Below are 11,162 nucleotides of genomic sequence, written 5' to 3'. Positions count from 1 at the left end.
GAAGTGAGGACCATGGCACCTGGAGACCAGGTGTCCAATCTCTATGGAGAAACTTCCATTTACTTCCAGCTAATCATTGCCATACATAAATGTTGGTCTAATATTGTCAGTTCTTTCCATTTTCCAAAACTTGGAAAAGCCAAAGAAGTAAGTGAAGAGTTCAGGTTTTAAATACTATTTCTTGAATTTGCCTTCAAGGCTGTTGAGCCCAAACTGTATATATCTGTGCACTTTATCCAGTTTGTGGGCTTCTACTTTGAGAACTTTGATGAAGGATGAGAATAGAATACAATGGATGGGAACCCCAGAATTTAAGGATCAATAAGAGAATGTGCCAACAGCCTACTACAAGGACAAAAATGAGGCCTTAGAATACGACCATTAGAAGTTAATTGGTGAATTAGTTCAAGAATTGTTTTGGCAGTATTGTGGAGGGAAAAGGTGGATTATCCATGTTGAAGAAAGTTGAATCTATTATTAAGGCCTGCCTCATAATTTTTTTCACATAAGCAGTTTGGCAAACCTCCTTACTCTTAGCTCTTGAGAATGTTATATACATGTCTTGCTACCATCATGGTTCTGTGCTCAGACTGAGGGAACATGTGGTTCTGTGTTCCTAGAACACTTTAATATTCCTGGTTCCTGGTTAAACCTCAGGAAACAGGTACAAAAAAAAAAAAAACCAATCCATAAACACAATTTATTTTTACCAATGAGTTATATATACAATATATAATGCAATTAACAGAAATAATACATTGCAATAATTTGTGAACACTGCCTTGAAAAGAATCCCTGTAAATTCACATATTCAGCAAAAATAAATAAATAAATAATAAAATTTACACAAAGTACTCATTCTTCCCAAGATTCTCTGAGACCTCCAGAGTGTAACTTAATCAAAGGGCAAACTTGAAGCTTGTGGCATCTACACGTTACTTGATAATTCAGGATTTAATCAAGCCCCAATCACACCTGTATTTTTCTATATTCTAATACCAGAAAGATGAAAATGTGCCCAATGCAATTGGAATTGTGTCTGCGTATGAATGAAGAGAAAGTGCTACTTTGTGTGTGTGTGTGTGTGTGCACGTGAATGAAAAACTTTATGGGTTTATGCCAATCAGTAGGACTCTGCAAGCTGCTTTCATGCTCCATGAATAAAGCTGCATTCTTGGTGTCAAACTCACGATGGCAGCCAGAAGTGACTCCTAATCCCTAAGCAGTAAGTCTTCTAGGGAAATAAATGCAGAGTCTCTAGAGATTGACCCTCACCAAAAAGGGAAGCGAGCTTCCATGTGAGTTAAAAGTTAAAGGAATGAAAAAAAGTTGTGGAGGCCAAGAAAAATTAAGGCCATTCCACCTCAAGTTTAGCATTAGCACAAGTACAGCCATCTTAGGCCCCTGGGAATAAGAGCTGAACTTTACAGGAAAAACTGCAGAATGTCCTAGGCAGGGAATCCCATATCGGAAAGACAATAAAGCTCAGAATGCCCTCGGCAGAGAATCCCATATCAGATCTTAAGAAACTCCCCCACCCTTTCCCCATATTGGAAAGAAACAAAAAATTTTCCTCCGCCCCTTCTGAAAATCCCCTAGACCAGCCCATAAAAACCCAGCTGTAACCCACTTCGGGGTCCAAGCCCCTGCTCTGCTGTGTGGAGTATACTTGGACCCAAGCTCGAGCTTGCTAATGAACCCTCATGTGCTTGCATCGGTGTCGGCTCCTTGGTGGTTTCTCAGAATCGCGATCTTGGGCACAACAAAGTCTGTTGCCCATAGATATCCCCACCCTGTAACCTCCATCCCCTTTAAGTTCCTTGGGATTCCACTAATTGTGGATGAATATGGGTTAACATGCTTAAATTGCAAAATCCCAGGAAAGAAAAAGCAGTTATTCACACGTTAGTCTTGATTAGTCGGTTTTTCTGTTTACATTCTCTCTGAGATCAGCAGGTTTGAGACCATGTGAGTTTGCTGGAAAAGGAAGCTGAAGAAGAAAAGGTAGTGACCATTTTAGGAATGAACAGCCTTCAGGGAGGTGCACTTAGCTGAGCTGCCAACATGAAGACATCAGATTCTGGGGAGCAGGGTGGGTGCAGCTCTGGAGAAGGATAAGGAAAGGGTTAGGAAAAAGAGGATAATGAGAACCAAGAAACTGAGGCAAAATGGTGAGTAATGAATAAAAATTCCATTTTCATCCTATTGCCACTTGACTCTCCTTGTGGTTCCTTGATGAAGTGCTTTTCCTGGTGGCTGTTCCCTAGCCAGCTGCCAGAGCTGGAGTGGGAGGTGCTGAGGGTGGGGGGGTGGGTGGAGGTCCATCCCACCCAGAGATGCTGGGCTAAAGCGAAAATGAGGAAGAATCTAATTAAAATGACTCAAATTAATTAAGAAACTGTGCACAGTAGTTGAGAGATGAATCATCAGACTACTACCATAGAAATTACTTCTAATGTGCTCACCTATGGGAAAGAATTTTACTCAAATCTGGTTTCTGCATTTGGCTACACCTATTGAAACTTTGTGTGTATGTGTGCATATCTGTATATATAATTATAATAGCTGATACAATTTAACTGTACAAGTTTACTTGTTAGTAACTTGACTTTAATTTGTCACAGGTTATTTTTACCTGTGTGACCGTATTTGCATCAGTTCTTGGATTTTGAGTATATTTTGAATAAATTTTGCCGTAATTTGCATGTCAAGGGAGGCATTAAAAAACTGGTGCTCAATTACCTTCAATGTTTTATATTCATATAGAGATTTACAGCACTTTTTTTTTTTTAACCAAACAGTTAAGTTTAAGAGAACATTTAACCTTTCCATTTTCACACATCCCCTGGGGAAGGTATTAGTATTTCTATTTTACAGCTAAAGAAATTGAGGCTCAGAGAGGTTCAGTGATTATGCTGCCAAAATGCAAGTACAGTGGTCACCTCTGAGCCAGAAATCTGGGCACCAGTATCAAGACGTCCTTCTGTTATGATTCAGGATTATTCTCCACACTGCATTTGAGGGGAGAACAATTTCCTTCTCTATCCTGTCTGGACTATTTATTCACATGAGGTTGTTCAGAGGACATCAGGAACTGGCAGGCAATTAGGAGATAATCTTATTAAGGTGAACACTATATAGAATGCCATGGACTTTGATTAAGACTAGAGCTATTGATATTTAAAAGAGTGAAGTACAAAACAGGATTGCTAACAATTTGGCTGTCCATGGGTTTTTGTAATATCCATGACTGAGTCTAAGCAAATTTTGTTTTTGGTTTGTTGTGAAAGAGGAAATCCTTATCACTGCCTTATAACTTTGTTTTCTTCTGACGACCCAGTAAAATCAAATGAAGAAAAGAGTGTGACCAAATATGATAGATAAAAATAGAGGAACTATGTGTCAAACATGAAAACCTGAGGAGACCTACGAGGCCCCAACATTGTTATTTCTCTTACACTTCCCAGGGGATGCGAAATTTTTGCAAAAAGTCAGGAGGCTTAGAAACCACACAGAGAAACATTCCTTGGAAAGAGGAACTCTTCAATGGTCTAAGATTACAGATCCTTGAATTGGAATGGTATGCAGCTGAGTTTTCCATTCTCGGTTCCAGGAAAAAAATGGGATTTTTTTCCCATTAAGAATACTGTTAGTTAGTTATTTTGAAGTATACAGTACATACATGTTTTTTTTAAAAAAACCACTAAATTTCAAAAGTGGCACACATGCGAACCTTCTCTGTTGATTTTAGATCAGACCTAGAGCTCAACTGTAGAACAAATTCCATTTTAAGTACATAATAGAGCAGAAGCATCCATCATATAGCTCCTAAAGTGCTCAAATTTACTATTTGTTTCTTAAGAATGACTCCGCATTCATCTTTATAATAATATAATATACACAACACTGCCAATAAATATTGGAAAGCCTGAACTTTTTAAATTATGGTGCAGTAATTATTCTATCCTGACAAGACTTTTCTTCAGTCTTGATAGAAAAGAAAAATTGTTTTAAAACATAAGAAGAATCTTAATTAAATAATTAAATAATTAAAGCACTATGCTGTAAGTCAGTTTTTCCTTCTGTTTTGCCTGAGTAAGCGCAGGCCAAGCTATAGAGACTTGGTTAGGCTTCTGAAACCTGATTTCATTTTCCTATAAAGTAGAGAAAATGTCAACAGCTTGACCAAGAGCAACACAGGACTCTTTTGGCTGCAAGAAGAGATACTCAACTCAAAATGGCAAAAGGAAAGAAAAAGAATGCACTGACTCTAGTACGTGAGAAGTCCAGGAGTAGGCTGTGTCAGTGTGGCTGGGTCCTGATTCAAACAACGTTGTTCAGGATATAGTCACTGCTGTGGACTGAATGTTTGTGTTCCCCCAAAATTCATATTTTGAAACCTCAACTTCAATGCGATGGTATTTAGAGGTGGGGTCTTTGGGAGGTGATTGAGTCATGAAGGTAGGAAACTCATAAATGGAATTAGTGCTCTTATTAAAAAGGCCCCAGAGAGCTCCCTCATGCCTCTGCCTTGTGAGGGCATAGAGAGAGAATGGCATCTACGAACCGGGAAATATGTCCTCACCAGACATTGAATCTGCCAGCACCTTGATCATTTGCTAGCACCTTGATGATGCACTTTCCAGCTTCCAGGACTGAGAGAAATAAGTTGCTGTGGTTTACAAGCCACTCCATTCATGGTATTCTGTTAAGCATCTTGAACATACTAAGACAGTCTCTGTGTGTCTGCTTTACTTTCTTCTAGTAGACCCAACTCTCAGGCAGGCTCTCCTCATGGGGCAAGATGGTCTCCAAAAACTCCAGCTCATATCTAGCTAACTTCAGAAAGAGAAAGTCTGTTTCTTAACTGTTACAACAGTAGTCCAATTATTGACTGGCAGTGCTCCCACTTAGCATGACTTATGTGTTGTGTTTATCTCTGAATCACTCCTTGAAGTCAGGCAGTTGTGAAGTTTGATTTGCCTGTTTTAGGTCAGGTGCCCATCCCCTAAATTAAAGGTAGAGTCAGCTCCAACCAAATGGTAGGAATTGGGGAGGAAGTGAGCTCCCCATAGAAAATCTCAGTACTATTAGGACAAATAGAATGTATTAGGGTCATTGTGATAATTAAATAAGATAGTACATGTACATAAGATAATAAGTAAAACAAAAGGCTTATTTGTTATGCCAGGTGTTATTTAATGAGAAATTTCTAAAAACCTATGTATCTTTTCAGTAATGACATTAGAGATTTTGCAACTTGGAGCATCAGTGTTATACACCTCTTAGAGGTCTCCATTCCAGTTTATCAAATTTTTCTCTGTAGTTATGGTAGCAAATTCCTTTAGAATTCATTGCAAGAGAAAAGAACCATCACTAAATATCATCTTCAGCATAAGGGTTTGAATTCCTCTAAAAGAACGAAGCAAGAATTAAGCAATTAAACCTTTGCCATCCAAATAGTGGAGTGTCTTAAATGAATAGAAGAGAATAGTATGATCTTGATTTGCCATTAAAAACAAATGATAAATTCTTGGAATAATAAGTTTGCACAGGACCACAAATTTTGACCACTGACATTTTATATTTGTTATTTGAGTACTTATTTGAAAAACGGTTCTTTGATTTTCAAGTGTTGTAGAGACCGGTTAGATGGTCATTGGTCTTAGTTTCTGTTCCTGTGCACACGTGGGGTCTGGATTTACCAGCTCCTTTGCATTGTGTTGAGAGAATGTGACTTTATCTGCTCAGTGGAATGGGGGCACTGATGATATAAGCTGCTTCTAGCCTTGCCCTTAAAACTTATTGGGTAATCCTTTAGTCCTATCATCTAATATGAGGCCCTCAGAAGTTACATCTTTAAGGTTGGTGTTAGATTAGATGATGTTGGGTTGTATTAATATTTGAAGCTTGAATCCCTGAGATAACAGAGAATTGGCCAAAGGGAACCACCAAAGTCACTTTGAGATGTTATTGAAGTGAGTAAACTTTTACTTCAATAAGTCTTTTATTTTGGAATTATTTCTTATGACTTGCTGAACATACGATGCAAGTCTAGAACAAAATAAAGTTTCACTAATAATAACATTACTTCATTTCTAGACAGATCTACATAGAAGAACATGAATTCATGGGAGTAGCAATTGATTCAGGCTTTCCTTGATGTTAGAGGAAGTTCTCCTTATCGTTTTCATCCTCAGGATAAACATAGTTGAAAAAAATTAACAAGTTTGACTCCTTCACTTATTTATTTATTTGTTTATATCATACAATGACTATATGTCAACATTGTGCCAAAAGCTTACTATGTGCCTTACATTGTGCCTCAAGGACAATATATCCACTACCTTTCTCTATTGGATGACATTGTCATCTACCCAACTGCCCAGGCCAAAAGCTTGAGGAATTGAATCCTTAATTTCTACATCTCTTCTATTAGGTCCTGTGGACTTTACTCATACATAATTCTCTCCTTTTCATCATCACTGATCTGGTCCAAAACATCTTTGTCTTTCACTTAGGTTGTTGAAATAGACAACTAATTACTAAAATTAATTGTTCTTATCCCAGTCTGTCCCTTATCCTAAATTCACTTTGCAGCTAGATTAATCTTTAGAAAAGGCCAGTCCGTTGTGCCAGCCTTATACTGAAAATCCTTCCGTAGCTCTACATAACTCTTAGGATACTCCAAATTCCTTAGTATGACTTAAAATACTCTGTGATCTGGCTTTTTAAAAAAATTTTATTTATTTATTCATGAGAGACACAGAGAAGCAGAGGGAGAAGCAGGCTCCCTGCAGGGACCCTGATGCAGGACTCAATCCCAGGACCCTGGGATCATGACCTGAGCTCAGTGGCTCAACCACTGAGCCACCCAGGTGCCCCATGATCTGGCTTTGTTTCCCTCTCCAGATTGTCTCTTGCCATTTTCCCTAACTCATTAGTCCAACAATTATTACTATGAATAATTCTTATGTATCTGATACTTCTGAGATGGTATTTTTGTTGACAGACACTAGAAGGTTGAAAGCAAGTTATATTTGCCTATTTGGTGCTCTTCATTCTGTCTTTCTGCCTGGCTTATCATATTTGTCAGACCCAGAGAAAAAGGCCCACTCACATTTTGTCTAAACATCTAAAAGTTAGCAGTAGAGCTCACAGACAATTACAATATTTTCTACCCTTCCATCTCACCATATACATTCAGACGAATTTAAATTCCAGTTTATTTTGAATTCTCAGTTTCTTCAGCTATATTGGAGCATGAAAGTAGTGTGAGGAGAGATGGCCACAATCAATGGAACGTAACAGAGTCCAGAAATAGACTGACACAAATATAGACAACTGATCTTTGACAGAGTGGCAAATGCATTTTAGTGGAGAAAGAATCATCTTTTCCATAAATATTACTGGAGCAATTGGACATCCCTATGCCAAAAAAGAAAATGAACTTGGATCTATATCTTGCATCTTATTAAAAAATTAACTCAAAATTAAATTGAGATCTAAATGTAAAACCTAAAACAGTTATACTTCTAGAACATGTAAGTGGTAATCTCTGTGACCTTAGATCAGGCTAAGATTCCTTAGTATGACACCAAAAGCATTAGAGGAAAAAAAAGGTTATATTAGGTTTCATCCAAAGAAAATGAAAGATGAGCCATAGACTAGGAGTAAATATTTGCAAGTCAGTTATCTGATAAAGAATCTATCCTAAATACTTAAAAGAACTCAAAATTCAACATTATAAAATAAACACTTCAAGTTTTGAAAATGGGCAAAAAGTCTCAACAAATGGTTGACCAAAGAAAATATATGGACAACTAATAAGCATATGAAAAGATGCTCAACATTGTTAGTCATTAGACAAATGTAAGTTAAAACCACAACAGGATACCACTTATACCTATTAAAATGGTTGAAATTCAAGGACTAACTATATCAGGTGTTGGCAAGGATGTAGCAGAACAGGAACTCCCGTAAACTGCTGATGGAAATATAAAATGTTTGGAAAACATTTTGGCAGTGTCTCTTTTTTTGGCAGTTTCTTAAGAAGTTAAACATATAGCAACCACCTGAACCAACCACTTCACTTTTAGATATTTACCCAAGAAAAAGAAAAGTATATATCCATTCAGAGACCTGTACATGAATATTTATAGATGTTAGATTTGTGATGATCAAAAACTGCAAACTTAAATGTCCATCTACAGGTGAATGGATGAAAAAAGGAATATAATCAGCAATGACAAATAATGAAATATTTGATACATACAACAGTATAAAACAATTCTTTCTCAGCTTTCTAATATTCTGTTTCCTAATGTTTGGTGCTATGGACCAAATGTTTGTGTTCTCCAAAAATTCTTATGTTGGAGCCTAATTCCTAATGTGATGGTGTTTAAGGAGGTGGGGCCCTAGGGAGGTAATTAGGTCATGAGGGTAGAGCCCTTATGAATGGGGTTAGTGCTTTTAAAAGAAAAGACACAGGGGCACCTGGGTGGCTCAGTGCTTGAGCATCTGTCTTCAGCTCAGGGCATGATTCCAGGGTCATGAGATCGAGTCCCACATCAGGCTCCTCACAGGGAACCTGCCTCTCCCTCTGCCTATGTATCTGCCTCTCTCTCCATGTTTCTCATGAATAAATAAATAAAATCTTTAAAATTAAATTAAAAATAAATAAAAGAAGAGACACAAGAGAGATGATCTCTGTCTCTATCATGTGAAGATGGAGTAGGAAAACAAAGCATGAGTTCTGAGAGCAGGGCTGGGAAGGCCTGGAAAAAACATGGCAACAGAAATAAAAAAGAGAAAAGTCATAGACTCTACAAGCACCTGGACACGTGAGCTTGGGCTGCAGCAGAAATGGCATCTGCGTGGTGCATCTGGAATAGAACAGGAGCTGCTCTGGCCTGTGATGCCGTGGAATGGACCCTGCTCTTGTGGCACGCAGCCACACCAAACAGTATCAAGGTAGAGGGGCTCCTTGGAGCACCAACGCTGTCAGTCATCTCGGAGCCCCAGAAACCTCGACCTATAGAAGGCTGGACTCATGATGAGGGCGCGAATGATTGATATGTGTGTGAGCAGATACACAGATGTATACTCATTTGTAAGTTGAGGTTTTTTTTTTAAAGATCCTAAAATTAAATTGCCACTAAAAAAAAAAAATTTTTTTTTTTTTGTGGCAGGACACACTTTATTTTTTTTTATTTTTATTTTTTATATATTTTTTTTATTGGTGTTCAATTTACTAACATACAGAATAACCCCCAGTGCCCGTCACCCATTCACTCCCACCCCCCGCCCTCCTCCCCTTCTACCACCCCTAGTTCGTTTCCCAGAGTTAGCAGTCTTTACGTTCTGTCTCCCTTTCTGATATTTCCCACACATTTCTTCTCCCTTCCCTTATTTTCCCTTTCACTATTATTTATATTCCCCAAATGAATGAGAACATACAATGTTTGAAGGACACACTTTATTGAGCCCCTCAAGCCTAGTTCTCCTTCTCCTGCACAGTCTTGGTTCCCCGGAGACGCCCAGTCCGCCGGGCAGCAATAAGACCCACTTTGCGGCCAGCAGGGGCATCTCTGCGGATAGTAGAGGGTTTGCCCATGTGCTGGTGGTTGCCACCTCCAAAAGGATGCTCCACAGGATTCATGGCCACACCCCGCACACGTGGCCAGCAATTCCTCTTTGCCTTGTACTTGTGGTACAGCCTTCAGAATGGGCTTGTCAATGCGGCCACCTCCAGCAACCACACCCACCACGGCTCTGTTGGCAGAAGAAATGACCTTCTTTGAACCCGACGGCAGCTTCACTAGAGTCTTCTTGGTCTCCGGGTTGTGGGAGATGACAGTCGAGTAGTTCCCGGAGGCTCTACAAAGCAGGAAAAGGGTGAGCCAGGAACCAAATCAGGCAGCCTGTTCTTGGGCTTCCTAGCCTTCAAAACTGTGAGATTAAATTTCTGTTATTTAAGCAGTCTATGGTATTTTTATTATGGTAGTCTGAACTGACTAATATGTATGAATTAAGTCATTTCAGAATAAGGTGACTTCCATCTTGTAATGCTTATAGAAGTCTATACAAGGGGTTGGTAAACATTTTATGTAAAGGGTTGGACAGTAAATGTTTTAAGCTTAGCAGCCACATGGTCTCTGTCACAACTATTCAATTCTGACCTTGTAGCACAAAAGCAGCCATAGACTATACATAAACAAATGGGTGTGGCAGTGTTCCAACAACACTCTATCAAAATAGACAATGGGTGGATTTAGTCCACAGGATGTAGTTGGTCAACCTCTGTTTTAGACTGTTAGAATTGGTGCATGTCTTTCAGCCTCCCCCTTACTTGATATGTTGGATCTGGGTCCTATTGGCCATTTGCCGAAGCCATTGATCCTGGATATCAGGGGCGACATCAATGGATGTCAGCCATCTCTGTGGTGCCAAGAAGCCTGGGTACTTAAAGCTATCTGGGGACATTTCCAGTATCAGTAAGCAAGTTCTTTCTTTCACAAGATGCCAAAAGCCTATGAGAAGTGTGGTAGATTAAATATGACTGCAAATGATTTGTCATCGTCGTGGAGAGACAGAGTTTGTTTTGCTCCCCTTGGATCTGGGCTGGTGCTGTGACTAAGGTAACCAATAGAACTGATGAAAATGATGCTGTACCAGTTCTGTACCTACACCTTAAAAAGGTGGTAGAAGTGTCTGATTTTGTACTTTTAGAAGTCCTGAACCAGCATGTAAGTCATCTGCTGACTCTATGAAGAGACCATAAGGGGAGATCATGTGGTACAGTCATGTGAAGAGCTGAAGTCTCAGGGACCTCATGGACAGAGAGAAGCCCAGCCACACCAGTATCTGGAGCTAAGCTCAGCATTTCATCTATCCCTATCAAGGCATCAGAGTGGGTTTTCCTGATGTTCCAGCCAAGTCAAGCTACAGATTAATGCAGACTCAAATAACATTATATGGATGAGAACAACTTCCCAGATGATCCCAATAAACAAAGATGAGAAAACTATTTCAAGCTATTAAGTTTAGATGGGTCAAACAAGCAGATAAGAACACTGAGAGATTTATCTGAAAAAAAAAAAAAAGGATTAGTTAGTGATCCTCAAAGTAGGTTCTGTGAGATGTGTATAGGTGTTCATCAA

At 39.0% G+C, this 11,162-nt stretch overlaps 1 pseudogene; it reads right to left on the bottom strand.

The window, feature by feature from the left end:
* Positions 1-9,463: 9,463 nt before the first annotated feature.
* Positions 9,464-10,485, bottom strand: LOC140604106 (large ribosomal subunit protein uL2-like; annotated as a pseudogene).
* Between the last annotated feature and the right edge of the window lie 677 nt (positions 10,486-11,162).

This window comes from Canis lupus, chromosome 1 (genome assembly GCF_048164855.1).
Source record: "Canis lupus baileyi chromosome 1, mCanLup2.hap1, whole genome shotgun sequence".
In the NCBI taxonomy this organism is placed as follows: domain Eukaryota; kingdom Metazoa; phylum Chordata; class Mammalia; order Carnivora; family Canidae; genus Canis; species Canis lupus.
The sequence above is the reverse complement of the archived record's forward strand: the minus strand, read 5'-3'. Positions and strand labels throughout refer to the sequence as shown.